The sequence below is a fragment of the Ovis aries genome, chromosome 12 (assembly GCF_016772045.2).
Source record: "Ovis aries strain OAR_USU_Benz2616 breed Rambouillet chromosome 12, ARS-UI_Ramb_v3.0, whole genome shotgun sequence".
Classification (NCBI taxonomy): domain Eukaryota; kingdom Metazoa; phylum Chordata; class Mammalia; order Artiodactyla; family Bovidae; genus Ovis; species Ovis aries.
The window spans coordinates 21,826,870-21,842,171 of record NC_056065.1 but is presented as its reverse complement, the minus strand read 5'-3'; the positions used below and the strand labels follow the sequence as shown (position 1 = coordinate 21,842,171).

At 40.1% G+C, this 15,302-nt stretch overlaps 1 long non-coding RNA gene across 2 annotated transcripts in view; it reads left to right on the top strand.

The window, feature by feature from the left end:
* Positions 1–10,047, top strand: part of LOC132657500 (uncharacterized) — a 58,086-nt gene extending 48,039 nt beyond the window's left edge. For both annotated transcript variants that reach the window (XR_009595800.1, XR_009595801.1), the window contains one exon: positions 1,023–10,047. This is a non-coding gene — a long non-coding RNA (uncharacterized LOC132657500). The remainder of the gene's footprint in view (positions 1–1,022) is intronic.
* Positions 10,048–15,302: the final 5,255 nt, after the last annotated feature.

Below are 15,302 nucleotides of genomic sequence, written 5' to 3'. Positions count from 1 at the left end.
ATCCCCATGCACCAGCCCCAAGCATGCTGTATCCTGTGTCAGACATAGACTGGTGATTCGATTCTTACATGATAGTATACATGTTAGAATGCCATTCTCCCAAATCATCCCACCCTCTCCCTCTCCCTCTGAGTCCAAAAGTCCGTTATACACATCTGTGTCTTTTTTGCTGTCTTGCATACAGGGTCGTCATTGCCATCTTTCTAAATTCCATATATATGTGTTAGTATACTGTATTGGTGTTTTTCTTTCTGGCTTACTTCACTCTGTATAATCGGCTCCAGTTTCATCCATCTCATCAGAACTGATTCAAATGAATTCTTTTTAAAGGCTGAGTAATACTCCATTGTGTATATGTACCACAGCTTTCTTATCCATTCATCTGCTGATGGACATCTAGGTTGTTTCCATGTCCTGGCTATTATAAACAGTGCTGCGATGAACATTGGGGTACATGTGTCTCTTTCAATTCTGGTTTCCTCGGTGTGTATGCCCAGCAGTGGGATTGCTGGGTCATAAGGCAGTTCTATTTGCAATTTTTTAAGGAATCTCCACACTGTTCTCCATAGTGGCTGTACTAGTTTGCATTCCCACCAACAGTGTAGGAGGGTTCCCTTTTCTCCACACCCTCTCCAGCATTTATTGCTTGCAGATTTTTGGATCGCAGCCATTCTGACTGGTGTGAAGTGGTACCTCATTGTGGTTTTGATTTGCATTTCTCTAATAATGAGTGATGTTGAGCATCTTTTCATGTGTTTGTTAGCCATCCATATGTCTTCTTTGGAGAAATGTCTATTTAGTTCTTTGGCCCATTTTTTGATTGGGTCGTTTATTTTTCTGGAATTGAGCTGCATAAGTTGCTTGTATATTTTTGAGATTAGTTGTTTGTCAGTTGCTTCATTTGCTATTATTCTCTCCCATTCAGAAGGCTGTCTTTTCACCTTGCTTATATTTTCCTTTGTTGTGCAGAAGCTTTTAATTTTAATTAGATACCATTTGTTTATTTTTGCTTTTATTTCCAGAATTCTGGGAGGTGGATCATAGAACACTGATGAAAGAAATCAAAGAGGACACTAATAAATGGAGAAATATACCATGTTCATGGATCGGAAGAATCAATATAGTGAAAATGAGTATACTACCCAAAGCAATTTACAAATTCAATGCAATCCCTATCAAGCTACCAGCCATATTTTTCACAGAACTAGAAGAAATAATTTCAAGATTTGTATGGAAATACAAAAAACCTCGAATTGCCAAAGCAATCTTGAAAAAGAAGAATGGAACTGGAGGAATCAACTTGCCTGACTTCAGGCTCTACTACAAAGCCACAGTCATCAAAACAGTATGGTACTGGCACAAAGACAGACATATAGATCAATGGAACAAAATAGAAAGCCCAGAGATAAATCCACACACATATGGACACCTTATCTTTGACAAAGGAGGCAAGAATATACAATGGAGTAAAGACAATCTCTTTAACAAGTGGTGCTGGGAAAACTGGTCAACCACTTGTAAAAGAATGAAACTAGATCACTTTCTAACACTGCACACAAAAATAAACTCAAAATGGATTAAAGATCTAAATGTAAGGCCAGAAACTATAAAACTCCTAGAGGAGAACGTAGGCAAAACACTCTCCGACATAAATGGATTGTTTTCTTAATATGGTGTTGGAGGCAGCAAAATTTTCATTTATTATTTTTGCTTCAATATTGATAAATGTATTGGTCTGTGATTTTCATTTTTGCATTATTAGGTTTTGCTATTGGCATTACATTTATTTCATAAAAATAATTCAGAAGTTTTATTTTCCATGCTTTGAAATAATTTATGTAGTATTGAGACTTTCTGGTTGCCAACAATTATACAAGTCAAATTTTGCCACATTTTTAAGCTTATAAGTTATTAGCTTGCTATTGTCTCATGGATACTAGTAGAAGACATGAGATTCCTGGGTCAGAGACAAAGGTCTTAACTGGTAAAAGCAGATGCTAGAGTTTTATTTTTCCATCGATCTTACTTAAGTCCCCCAGGGCAATGCTGGTGGACCCAGATGGATGCCTGCCAACACAGTAGGTTGCATTGTAGGAGACAAACACTTTCAGTAGATCCAGGTTTTCTCTTATTTGTAGAAAGATTTTTTTTTTTTTTTGGTATTATTAAATGCTGGTATGGTCCATGGATTTGTTACTCTCAGTTGCTATTTTCCATTTCAGACACTTTTCCCTGGGCTGTTTTTATGTTTTGTTTTATTTTCATTCTCTTGTACTTTTTTGTTTTGTTTTTCTTTAATGCTCCTTATTACATCTTCCTTCAAATTCCATTCAGATATCCCTTTGGTACCTTGCAATTTATTCTCAGTTTCTGAAATCATTTTATCTTTTACCTTGATATCATCTAGGAAACCAAGCAACTGACATTACATTTTTTCCTGATGTTTTTGTTGATTTTTCCATTAGTTTTTATATTTCTGACTTAAGTCTCTAAATGGTTATTTGAGTTTGTTTAACTCAGCTTGTGCTTCATGTTTGGTTGCTTGCTTTAGAAATTTTCATCCAGTAAAATAATTTGATTCAATTATTTGGGTTATTCCAACAGTAGCTTTGTATGCAGTTTGACTGCTTTTTTTTGTACTCATAGCAATGTTACAGATTGACATTCTAGTTCAGTAGCAACCTTTCTCTCAGAATAATGAAGCATAATTTCTTTAATGGATGACATTGTTGGTGGTAGGAACGGGTAGAGATTGGCATGTTTTGCGATTCTTTTTTGTTTCTATAGGCTCCTTGAAAACTGAAAGTTGGTAGCTCGGTTGTGTCCAGCTCTTTGCAACCCCATGGACTGTAGCCCACCAGGCTTCTCTGTCTATGGAATTGTCCAGGCAGGAATGCTGGAGAGAGTTGCCATTTCCTTCTCCAGGGGATCTTCCCAACCTAGGGATTGAACCCGGGTCTCCTGCATTGCAGGTAGATTCTTTACCATTTGAGCCACCAGGGAAGCTCTGTAATACTCCTCTTATTTCCCTCTTTTCCTCTTACAGCTACTTGTGTGAAGGTATCCTTCTGTTTTTGCCTCTTTATCCCCTACAAGCCCTCCATCTCCGGTACTGCCTTCTCTGGGCCTTGCTCACTTTCAAGAAGCCTTCCTATAGCTGTTGCTATAAACTGTCAAACCAGATCTGTGGTTTAGGGCATAGTGATAGTCTTTCTTTTTATAGCAATGATTTTTTTCTATGCTTTCCCTTTTTTTGTTGTTTTAATATAAATTTATTTATTTTAATTGGAGGGTAATTACAGTATTGTATTGGTTTTGCCATACATCAACATGAATCTGCCACGGGTGTACATATGGTCCCCATCCTGAACCCCACTCCCACCTCCCTCCCCGTACCGTCCCTCTGGGTCATCTCAGTGCACCAGCCGCGAGCATCCTGTATCATGCATCGAATTTGGACCGGAGATTCGTTTCACATATGATAATATACATGTTTCAGTGCCATTCTCCAAAATCATCCCACCCTCTCCCTCTCCCACAGAGTCCAAAAGACTGTTCTATACTTCTGTGTCTCTTTTGCTGTCTCGCATACAGGGTTATCATTACCATCTTTCTAAATTCCATATATATGCGTTAGTATACTGTATTGGTGTTTTTCTTTCTGGCTTACTTCACTCTGTATAATAGGCTCCAGTTTCATCTACCTCATTAGAACTGATTCTAATGTATTCTTTTTAATGGCTGAGTAATACTCCATTGTGTATATGTACCACAGCTTTCTTATCCATTCATCTGCTGATGGACATCTAGGTTGCGTCCATGTTCTGGCTATTATAAACAGTGCTGATCTTTCCATAGAAACTCTTCAGGCCAGGAGGGAATGGCAGGACATACTTAAAGTGTTGAAAGAAAATAACCTACAGCCCAGATTACTGTACCCAGTAAGGTTCTCATTCAAATATGAAGGAGATATCAAAAGCTATGCTTTACCTTTGCTACCAGCTGCTTCCGCTCTTCTTTGCTACAGCCTCTTAAAGCTCCCTGCTGCCAATGTTTGCATCCACAGCCTGGCAGCCATGGTGGGCATTCCAGGGGGAGTTCTGTTGGAAATTCAGTTTTATTTCTCTGTTTACAAGGATTTGAAATCATGGTCTTTATCATCTCCTGATATGGCTGAAAGCATGATTCATGTATGGTTTTATTTGTGCTCCTTATTTTGATCTTATGGATTTTGAGGAGAGTTTGTGCAAAGATTTGGATTTATGATGCTACCATTATCCTGTGAAATCTCTTTAAAGTGAGAAATGAGTTTTTGATAAATTTTGATTACCCCATACCAACTGCCATGTTGGAAGAAAAGGAAAACAACCAAATTGGCCATGGAAGATGTAGGAAAACATATGTCATTGCTTAATAAATATTGACTGAGTACCTGCAATGTATTAGGCGCTGAAGGCTAATTAGTTAAACAGGCAAGGTCTGTGCTCTCATTAGCTTACATTCTACTGGGAGAATGGTTACAAAATAAATACACAGTGTGATGTTAAGAAATGTTAAGGACTATAAAAATTATAGCATTATAAAGGATAAAGAGTGAAGTGAAGTCGCTCAGTCGTGTCTGACTTTTTGCGACCCCGTGGGGCTACAGTCCACACTCCTCTGTCCATGGGATTTTCCAGGCAAGAGTACTGGAGAGGGTTGCCATTTCCTTTTCCAGAGGATCTTCCCGACCCAGGGATCGAACCCAGGTCTCCCGCATTGTAAGCAAGACGCTTTACCATCTGAGCCACCAGGGAAATCTTATAGGGGATAAAGAGTAGGCAGTGGCATGATATTTAGTTTAGCAAGACTGTCTCTGAGGAGAGGACTCTTCTCTAAAGACTTGAAGGAGAGACATGAGCAAGTCGTGCAAATATTTTTAGGGAAAAGAATTTTAGAAAGACAGTATGTGTAAAGGCCCTGAGGCAGGAACAAAATGTGTTTGAGGAAGGGAGGAACATCAGGATGATTGGACCTGAGATTGTAAGAGGAAATATATTACAAAATAAAGTCAGAGGGGCAGGCAGGAGCTAGGTCATGTGTTATCTTGTAGGCTATAATAAGCTTTTGGACTTTGTTTATGATGGGAAGCCAATGTAGGCATTTAGGCAGAAAAGTAATGGGATCTGATATACATATTAAAGGGATAACTCAGGCTTCTGTGTCCAGCATATACTAAGGGAAAGAAGAAAAGCAGGAAGATGAGCTTCCGTGGTGTTGCCTCTGTACAGCACTAATGACTGGACCTCTTAACTTTCTCATGACACAAAATCACTATCTTTTGACACAGTTATTAAAACTGGAAATTTGCCTTTCTCCTTCCCATGCCTGTACACAAACTCTGCTAATGTTACACAAACTCTGCTGATGTGTGCAATATTCCAGTCTTTCTGTATGACATCTGTGGGCTTCCTATAGGATCATTAAAGTGTCCTGACGCTCTGTTCTTGTTAATGTGAACTTGCTGCTTTCCCAAAGATACCTCTAAAGTTAACACTTGTGAACACTTCCTGATCCAGGGTTCCTTATTACTGTGTTCCTGTCGACCAATATCTCGTGTTCTCTCAGCTGTGTCTTTTGATATCAGCAGTTTCTTCTGGCGGAGAAGGCAAGGGCAACCCACTCCAGTACTCTTGCCTGGAAAATCCCATGGATGGAGGAGCCTGGTGGGCTGCAGTCCATGGGGTCGCTAAGAGTTGGATACGACTGAGTGACTTCACTTTCACATTTCACTTTCATGCATTGGAGAAGGAAATGGCAACCCACTTCAGTGTTCTTGCCTGGAGAATCCCAGGGATGGAGGAGCCTGGTGGGCTGCCGTCTATGGGGTCGCACAGAGTCAGACACAACTGAAACGACTTAGCAGCAGCAGCAGCGGCAGCAGCAGCTTCTTCGGGCCCTGATGTTCTGTCACTCATCAGGCTCTGCTTAGTGACTTCACCAGATCAGTGGCCTTTGTCCTCCCCCACCTTCCCATCGTTCTTCTCGTCTCTTTTGGCTTTATCTGTGCACATGCCTTCTGGCCTCCTGTGACCAGCCATATCATGTATAGATAGTAAGGACTATCATCTAGTAATTCACTCAGTGAATACTTATTGAACATAAATTAAATGTACAACTTGTATTAGATCCTGCGATATCTAGACTCACAATCTCTGTCCTGAGTTTTAAAGTCTAGTGGGAGTTGCAAACAAAGACATGTCTTTTAAGGAGAGGAGTACTGTGTGCAATAATGAAGCCAAAAACGGATTCCAAGAGGAGAGGATATTTATCTGAAATCTGAAAGCTGAAAATGATGGTCAGAGAGGAAAAATAGATATAGAAGCAAGACCCTCTGAGGCAGTGTGTATAAGTGGCTCAGGAGCATAAGAAAACCATGATATGCTTGAGAAACTTAGAAAAGTCAGTGTGACGGGGTGAGAGGTGTAAAGGATGAAGTGATCAAGTATTTCCATGACTGGTTCTTACTGTTGTCATTGTTTTCATCGAATAAATCAATAGCCGAAACGATCTTTGTTTTTACCTTCTGTCACTTTGGGTTTCATCCGTGGAACCTCTAGAGCCCTTGGCTTGACTTGAAGTCATGGATTGCCATGCAGGTATCTCTCCAACCCTCTTTTCAAGACATAAATCAATAATTGCTCCTTGTGAAGAAAAATCTTTTGTTCTCTTTCGTTAGGAACTGCTTCATGAACCTCAGACATCTTAGTTTATTTTATCCAAACTCTCTCCTTGAACAGGCAGAACCTAAGTTAGAGTCCCTAGAGGCTGCACTTGACATTGGTTGGTGTATATGTGGCCAGTAGAGGTGCATGAGCAAGTTACTCAAGTAGCTTCAAGGATGGAACCAAAACTAAAAGCCAGGAAGATAGTCTAAGGGCTCAACCTTGGGAGGCAAAGCAGAGGGGCGGAACTCACCAGTTTAACCAAGAATAAGGCATTTAGATATGAGGCAAGTGAGTACTAGACTAGGATGAGGGATTTGGACAAAAGAGTGGGAGTAGATCCTGGACATAGTCCATGAAATGTTGGAGGCGCCCCAGGGACATTTTTATAGGGTACATATGGTCTCAGCTGTGAGTGAGGAAGGAGCTATTAAGGGCTAAGCTAGTCCTTAAGGAGGTCTCAGTCTTCTTGGGGTAAACATATGTGAGAACAAAAAAATTACAATGCAACCCGAGAAGTTGTATAATCAAAGCATGTGCCAAGTGGGAGCAAATTTTAGGGTTTTAATGAAGACTTCATAGGAGTGGCATTTGAAAGGTTGGCAGAGGTTGGATGATTGGACAAAGGTAAGGAAAGCCTAAGACGGGTGTATAACATGGGCCAGGGCTTATGTACAAAGGAGCATGGTAGTGCATTAGAGAATCAGCAGCTAGACAGTAGGACTATCACTGATGTGGAGTATGCCAAAAGCATATTAGGATCTCTTAGTTACAAACTGATACAGCTGGTGTAATCCTGGAGCAGGAGCAGCTAGGATTTAGGAAATTACCCTTACTGTTGTCTTCACAAGGCTCAGTTGGTGCTCTCTGAGTTAGAACCAATACACGAGAGAATCTGACCTAGAGAGAACACAGCAGAACCCCAGTCTTAGGGCAGCAGGACAAGTTCCAGACCCGAACAGTCCAGTCCTCCCAAAGGATAACTGGCTTGTGCAGGGTCAGTTCTAAACCCAAGCAGGGCTATATCTTTGCAGTGAAAAATCCTTAGGACCTACGGCTGAATAGGGCCTGAATAGACTGTTGCTATATTAATTAGAGTCTGCTGTTTCAGCATAAGAAATCTGGGCTTTATCCTTTGGGTAACTGGGAATCTTTAAAGAATTTTGAGAGGTGACCAAACATAATATTTATTTTTGGAAGATGACTCTGGTGGTGATATGGAAGGCCTGGAAACTTGGAGTCCCAGCTGGAGGCTTTCCTGTCTTACTATAAGCTATACAGTAATGGTTGGAATTGAGTTAGTGATGGTGGGGGGTGGAAATAGGGGGTTCCTTATGAATTATTTGTTCTTAAAAAATGTGGCTTAGGGCTTTTTGGAAAGGCAATCATATTCATATGTGTTCCTTTATAGATACATTCAGTTTCAGGTATAAATGGACAGATGTATTTCTTATATGTATATCTATCTTTCTTTTAACCATTATTAAATCTTCTGTTTATTGTGTGATACACTGGACTACCATTAGTGTCTTTTTGTTGTTGTTGTTGTTGTTTTTCAATGTAAGACTTGGCTCAGATATTTCCTGATATGATATTGAACCTTAAGCTATCAGTCCTTTTTTTTTTCCTTAGCTTGAATTAAATCAGATAATGTATTTGGAATGAGGGATAAGGTAGGTAACTGTATAAAGATCCTCGTCCCCTGGGTAAGAGCAAAGAGGCTAGTCATGCTCCCAGATAGGGAGACTAAGATTACTGAGAATAAAGATTTTTGACTACTTCAAAGTCTTGACCAAGTAGTACAATAAGGAAAAAAAAAAAAGTTTTCACTAGAAGCGAAGTGTAAGAAAACTGGGTTTCATGAGATGATTTGGAAAGTTTTCATTAAGTGCACATGCAGAGATTCCAATAGCAAGTGATAATGGACTCCTAGAAGCTCTTCACATGCATTGTATTTGTACTAGATAATTCACACGAGAGAGCGGCAATGAGCTAAGCCCAGTATTAATTTCAAGCCACCTCCCTTTTTGTTTAAAGGAAACTCATGCTGCTTTATAGAATTTTCAGATTCAACTGGATTTTGCCTGCTTCTTTAATTGGCATCCATCCCAAATGTCAGGTGGCTTTATCTAAACTAATATAAGTAGCCTTTTCTTTGTTTTCTTTCTTTCTCCCTCCATGCCTCCCTCCCTTCCTTCTCTCCCCACTTCCTCCCCTTTCTTTCTTTGTTTTTATTTATGGATCATACTTATATGCTGGTTAATATAGGATAATGTTGGTAATCTTGTCACTTTTGACATCTTTTTTCCCCTTTTTGCTATAGATACACATTATTAATTTTAACATTGGCTATTCTATTTCCAGCCTCTTCTCCTTCCTCCCAAGAATTAAAAATTTTAGTATACTCTCAAAATAAGAAAAAAAAAATCTGTATACTTTCAAAGATGAAGTGTCAGCCTAAACTGTATCTACATGGAGGCTCTGACTCAACTATTTCTATCAAAATTAAACTCATTGCCCATATAAAACCAGAAAATGCTGCTCTCTCAATTTGTCCCACCACAGGGAGCTCAACCCAGTGGCTCTGTGACAACCTAGAGGGGTGGGATGGGGTGGAAGATGGGAGGTAGGTTCAAGAGGGAGGGGACATATATATATACCTGTGACTGATTCTTGTTTATGTTTGGCAGAAACCAGCTCAATCTTGTAAAGCAATTAACCTCCAATAAAAAATTTAAAAAAAAGAAACCCATCTCTACAGGTGAAACAAATAGTCCAAGTGAAACTAAAATGTTCCAAACACTGATTTGAAGCAGCCAGGATGCTTAGAGGAGCACCTAGGGATTTTTATCAAGATAGGCAACAAAAAGCGAAAAATCACTTCAGAGTGTTTTGGGATGCAAAAAGTTAAGCACTGTTATGTCCTATCTGGTACAGGGGCATCAGCTACCCCAAAACTTTGGAACACCATGTCTACATGTGTGTAGTTCCCTGCAATGTAAACCCCACTTTCCAAGGGAGAATCCCTTCCTGCTGGGAACAAACGTGGAATTTGGTTTCTAGAAGTCAAAGGCACCTGGGGAAGATTTTGGTTTGGACCTGAGAGCCAGTGAGTGTGATGCCTCCATTTCTCAGAGTGGGCTGCGGCAGAGCTGTTAATAGCAGCCTCCTGCATCTCCAGCTTCCTTACATTGGCAGACACATCAGCTTCCTGGGTGGGCCGGTTGGGAGTGTGATTCTGGGAGTCATTCCTGGAACTTCGCCTAAAGTCTGTTTCCTTGGCCTCCCGATGATTCTGTGAGCCACCCAAAGCTCGTAATAAAACCCTTTCTGCTTCATGTAAGTAGAGTGGATTCTGTTATCACAACTAAGAATATTAGTGTATCTGATAATTGCTCTTGTAGGATTGACAACACTGGCAGCCAGTTTCAAATGGGAGCAAACCAAATTGTATAATAACAAGAGCACAGCCATGATGGGAAACGTTTTTAAAGGAGACTGAGCTAGCTAGTTTTGACTGTATTAATTTAATCTTATATGACCAACAATATTGTTTGAGGATGAATGATGATGCCTTTAATTAATTTCATGCAAAATAAGGCCCTTAATGTGGTTTAGAATACTGATCTTGGAAATCTTTTACTGTAGAGATATTCTAGCATTAGAATTTTGATAGAGGGTATTATTTTTTGATATGGTAATTTCTGATTGATATTTCTTCTTTAATATATTGATTAAAGCCTGAGGTCGTATAAATTTGTGTAGAGAATAAAATATTCTTTGGGCTTCATAAAACACCAAAACAACCCAAACAAATGTTTTGTTCCATCCTAGACCTCCTAAATCTGATATTCTGAGATTAATGCCAAGGACTTTGAACTTTTAACAAAGTTGCAAGTTCATTCTTAAGTATATAGTAGGGTACTGGGACCAATGTTTTAGAACATGGAGAGAAAATTCCTGTTAGAGAACTCTAATGAATCTTCATTAATTAAAATGGTTAAATTTTATTAATAAATTCACCACCTGGTTTTCAGTTCAGTAACTTTCACTCTTAAAAGTTAAATGCTGCATATCAAAAAGATGTTGTTCTTCTCTCAGAGATGAAATTGTAATAGCTTTTCCAACTATCTTTTAGAAGTCACAGCCAATAGCTTAAAAAAAATGTTTAAAACAAACAAAAGTTCAGCTTTTACGCAGTCATCTTTCCCTAACCTCTTTTTGAGCCTTTTCTTGGTCAATGTAATAGGAAAAATCATCCAAAGGGATCTAGACCAATTTATAATTCTCTTCCATTTAATTTAACATTTATTGAACACTTGGTGTGTAAAAGTCATGGTGCTAAGTTCTAGATATGAAAAGAAGTGACATAAATAAAATAAAGGAGGACGCTATTGTCGAGGAAGGCAGGTGGACACAAGGACACACAGATTTGATGCAGTGTGCTAAGGGCTGTGATGAGGTCTGCATATGATGTTAAAGAGCAAAGACTAATGACTCTCATGCTTGACCACACACTGAAATCACTTGAGTTGCTTAAAAAGAAAACATACCTGATGCCTGAATCCTACTTCCAGAATGTCTGCTGTGTTGCTCCAGGATGTGTGGCCTGGCCATCAAGATTTTTAAAATCTCCCTATGGATTCTAACCTGCAGCTCAGTTGAGAATCAAGGTTTACAGTAGGCTCCTGGAGACAAGTATATAAGGCAAGTGTCACAATTTATATCAGTCCGTATCACAGATCTAGCAAGATAAGCCATTCATTGAATTTATTGTTTACCAGATTAACAAGCTACATCAACTAAAGATTAAAGCTATAAAGAAGTTATCCATCCAAATGCCTTTACAGTGTACAAAGCAGTTTCACATACTGGATCTCATCTGACTTTCTTAACAACACCATGGGGAGTGAAAGAACATTGGAGGGGCTGTTTTCAGAACTATGATGGGGAAGTTGCTGTGCACGTGAGGGAGTGCTGCTACCTAGATTTCACAGTGCAAGATTGGGCTTTTGTCCAGCAGCATTGTTAGTCTTAGGATAAGTCAAGAAATTCAAGTTAAAATACTTTGGACTTGAATCAAATGAAAAGTAGAGACATCTGGAAAAGAGAGTGATGCAAGGCTATATACTTGGGTGGAGGTCAAAGGAAAGGCAAGGGGTTCAGTGGCCAAAAAGCAAGCAAAAGGGGTCGATGGGCCATGCTACCATGACTCCGCAGTAACAGTAAGCACTTGGGAGAATCAGCAGGTCATGTTGAAAACAACACATTCTGAGAAATGATGACAGATCCATTTATTTGCAACTTGGATTTAACTCATAAAAATGAACAGGGGAGGCTGCTGAAAGAAGTCATCCTACAGGAAGAACCCTCCGCAAATGCAAACTCAGACTGGACTTATCAAAGTGCATGCTCTTAAAGATAAATTTAAAAATCTAGAATCCAAGTGTCGGTACATGCACTTTATGTCACGTAACCTCACTGTTCATGGCTGGGAAGTATATATTTTCTTCAACAGAGTATGGATTAGCTTTGTTTAGTATAACTTGTTTGTGTCATAAAATAATCAGGCTCCTTTAAAAAATATTAGGCTGCAGAGTCATGCTAAGTCATTCACCCAGGGACAGCTGGAATTAAATAATTAGAAGCAGATGGTGCAAGGGTGGTGCCCAGTGCACTTTTTAGCTGCACACCCTTCCGAATTCATATGGAGAAGGATGGTTCATAAAAATTGGGACAATCCTATATGTCAGGAAAACAAAACAGTTTGGAGTAGAAAATAATTATTTTTTAAATAATTCTCCCGGCAGCCTATATGGAGAGAGAAAAATGGAAGCCATGACCCCCTTCCTTCTTCACTGCAGTAGCTTGTTTAAAATGGATTGCTTCTGTGAAATTTCTTCCCTGACTCCAGCCTGCCCTCCTGCCAATCACTCCATCTCCCGAGTCTTACAAAGGTTGGGTTTGGTGACTCCCCTGCTGCTGTAATGCCCTATGTTTAATACTCTCAGTGTTTAACACTTCAAATTGTGATTGTGTTTTTGTCTCCTCAGCAATTGAACTTATCCGATATGATAATTTATAAGAAATATAGTTTAGTAATTGTTGGATGAATAGTTCAGAGTTTGCTTCCCCTTTGTGTTAGTCGCTCAGACTCTTTGAGACCCCCCTTCCCCAGGGCGCATGGGGTCCTCTGTTCATAAATTTGCCAGGAAAGAATACTGGAGTGGGTTGCCATTTCCTCCTCCAGGGGATCTTTGTGATCCAGGAACTGGACCCAGTTCTCCTGTGTCTCCTGCATTGCAGGCAGATTCTCCCACCACTGTGCCACCTGCTTTTCCTAGTAGGAAACTAAATGTAACCCCCAGGAAGGCAGAGACTGTTTGTTTACCATCTAGCCCTGTGCCTCTTCTGATCCTGCATATAATAGGCCCTTGAAAAAAATCTGATGGGTAGAATGAGTGAATGAATGAACGGACCTGAATGAGCTCTCTGGGGATAGGGACTGGATCTTATTCCTCTCTGTTCCCAGCACGTAATGGTCTTCAGTGTCCGGTGCTAAGAAGGTACTATTTTCAAGGGCAAAGCAGTTAACATAAAGGTGAGGAATTACTCCCATCTGCTTGATTATAAAACGGTTTTACTGGATAATGCAGTTTTACTTGGAGAAATCATGACAAGGGCTTTGAAATAATACCTTGAATATGTCTGAGTCTCTTTCATAGCTTCTGTTCTTTCCCCACATTCTCTGTCAATTTTGTGTTTATTCTTTCTTTAAAAAAGTTTTATTGTGTTAGCCTGTATGCCTAAACTATCTTTTTAAAATATACACACACACACACAAACACAGGCTTCCCTGGTAGCTCAGCTGGTAAAGAATCTGCTTGCTATCTAGGAGACCCTGGTTGAATTCCTGAGTTGGAAAATCCCCTGGAGAAGGGAAAGGCTACCCACTCCAGTATTCTGGCCTGGAGAATTCCATGGACTGTATAGTCCATGGAGTCACAAAGAGTTGGACACGACTGAGCGACTTTCTTTCACTCATATATATATAAACAGTGGAAACAGTGGCAGACTTTAATTTTTGGAGCTCCAAAATCACTGCAGATGGTGACTGCAGCCATGAAATTAGAAGACGCTTACTCCTTGGAAGAAAAGTTATGACCAACCTAGACAGCATGTTAAAAAGCAGAGACATTACTTTGTCAACACAGGTATATCTAGTTAAGGCTGTGGTTTTTCCAGGAGTCACGTATGGATGTGAGGAAAGGAAAGGAAAGTGAAGTCACTCATTCATGTCCAACTCTTTGCGACCCCATGGACCGTAACCTACCAGGCTCCTCTGTCCATGGAATTTTCCAGGCAAGAGTATTGCAAGAGTATTGCAATGGGTTCCTTCTCCAGGGGATCTTTCTGACCCAGGGATTGAACCCAGGTCTCCCACATTGCAGGCAGACACTTTACCATCTGAGCCACCAGGGAAGCCAATGGATGTGAGAGTTGGACTTACAAAGAAAGCTAAGCGCTGAAGAATTGATGCTTTCGAACTGTGGTGTTGGAGGAGACTCTTGAGAGTCCCTTGGACTGCAAGGAGACTCAGCCAGTCCATCCTAAAGGAAATCAGTCCTGAATATTCATTGGAAGGACTGATGCTGAAGCTGAAACTCCAGTACTTTGGCCATCTGATGCAAAGCACTGACTCATTGGAAAGGACCCTGATGTTGGGAAGGATTGAAGGCGGGAGGAGAAGGGGACACACAGAGGATGAGATGGTTGGATGGCATCACCGACTCAATGGACATGAGTTTGAGTAAACTCTGGAAGTTGGTGATGGACAGGGAAGCCTGGCGTGGTGCAGCCCATGGGGTCACAGAGTCGCACACAACTGAGCGACTGAACTGAACTGACTGATACTTTATTAGCCGGTTTTACAGTTTACAGTGGTACTATATTGTATTGTATTCTGGGCCTTGTTTTTGTATCCAATATTATTCTTCTATAATTCATCTATGTTATTACATATAGTACTAGTTCTTTCAGAGGCTTCCCAGGTCGATCAGTGGTAGAGAATCCACCTGAGATGCAGGAGACATAGGTTCGATCCCTCTCAGGAATATCTCCTGAAGAAGGAAATGGCAGCCCAATTCAGTATTCTTGCCTGGGAAATCTCTTAGGCAGAGGAGCCTGGGGGGCTATAGTCTGTGGGATCTCAGAGAGTTGAAAATGACCGAGAGACTGAGCACACTTAGGTCTTCCATTTTCATTGGTATGTGATGTTCAAATATGTGACTACACTGTAATTTTATATCTATTTTTCTTTTGGACACTAGATTGTTTTCAGTTTTCAAATATTATGAAGAGTGCTTCTTAAACACTTTTTCAGTCACCTGGTATTTAAGAGCAGGAGATTCTAAGATATAAATCTAAGAGGAGAATCCTTGGGTTGTGGAGTATGCAGTGCTCAACTTTAGAAGATGATGCTAAACAAGTTACTGACTTACAATCCCCAGAGCAGTTTATATGACTATTCACCAACACTTGGTGTGATCACACTTGCTAATCTGTACACATTTACTGGATACGTGTGTGCATGTGCAC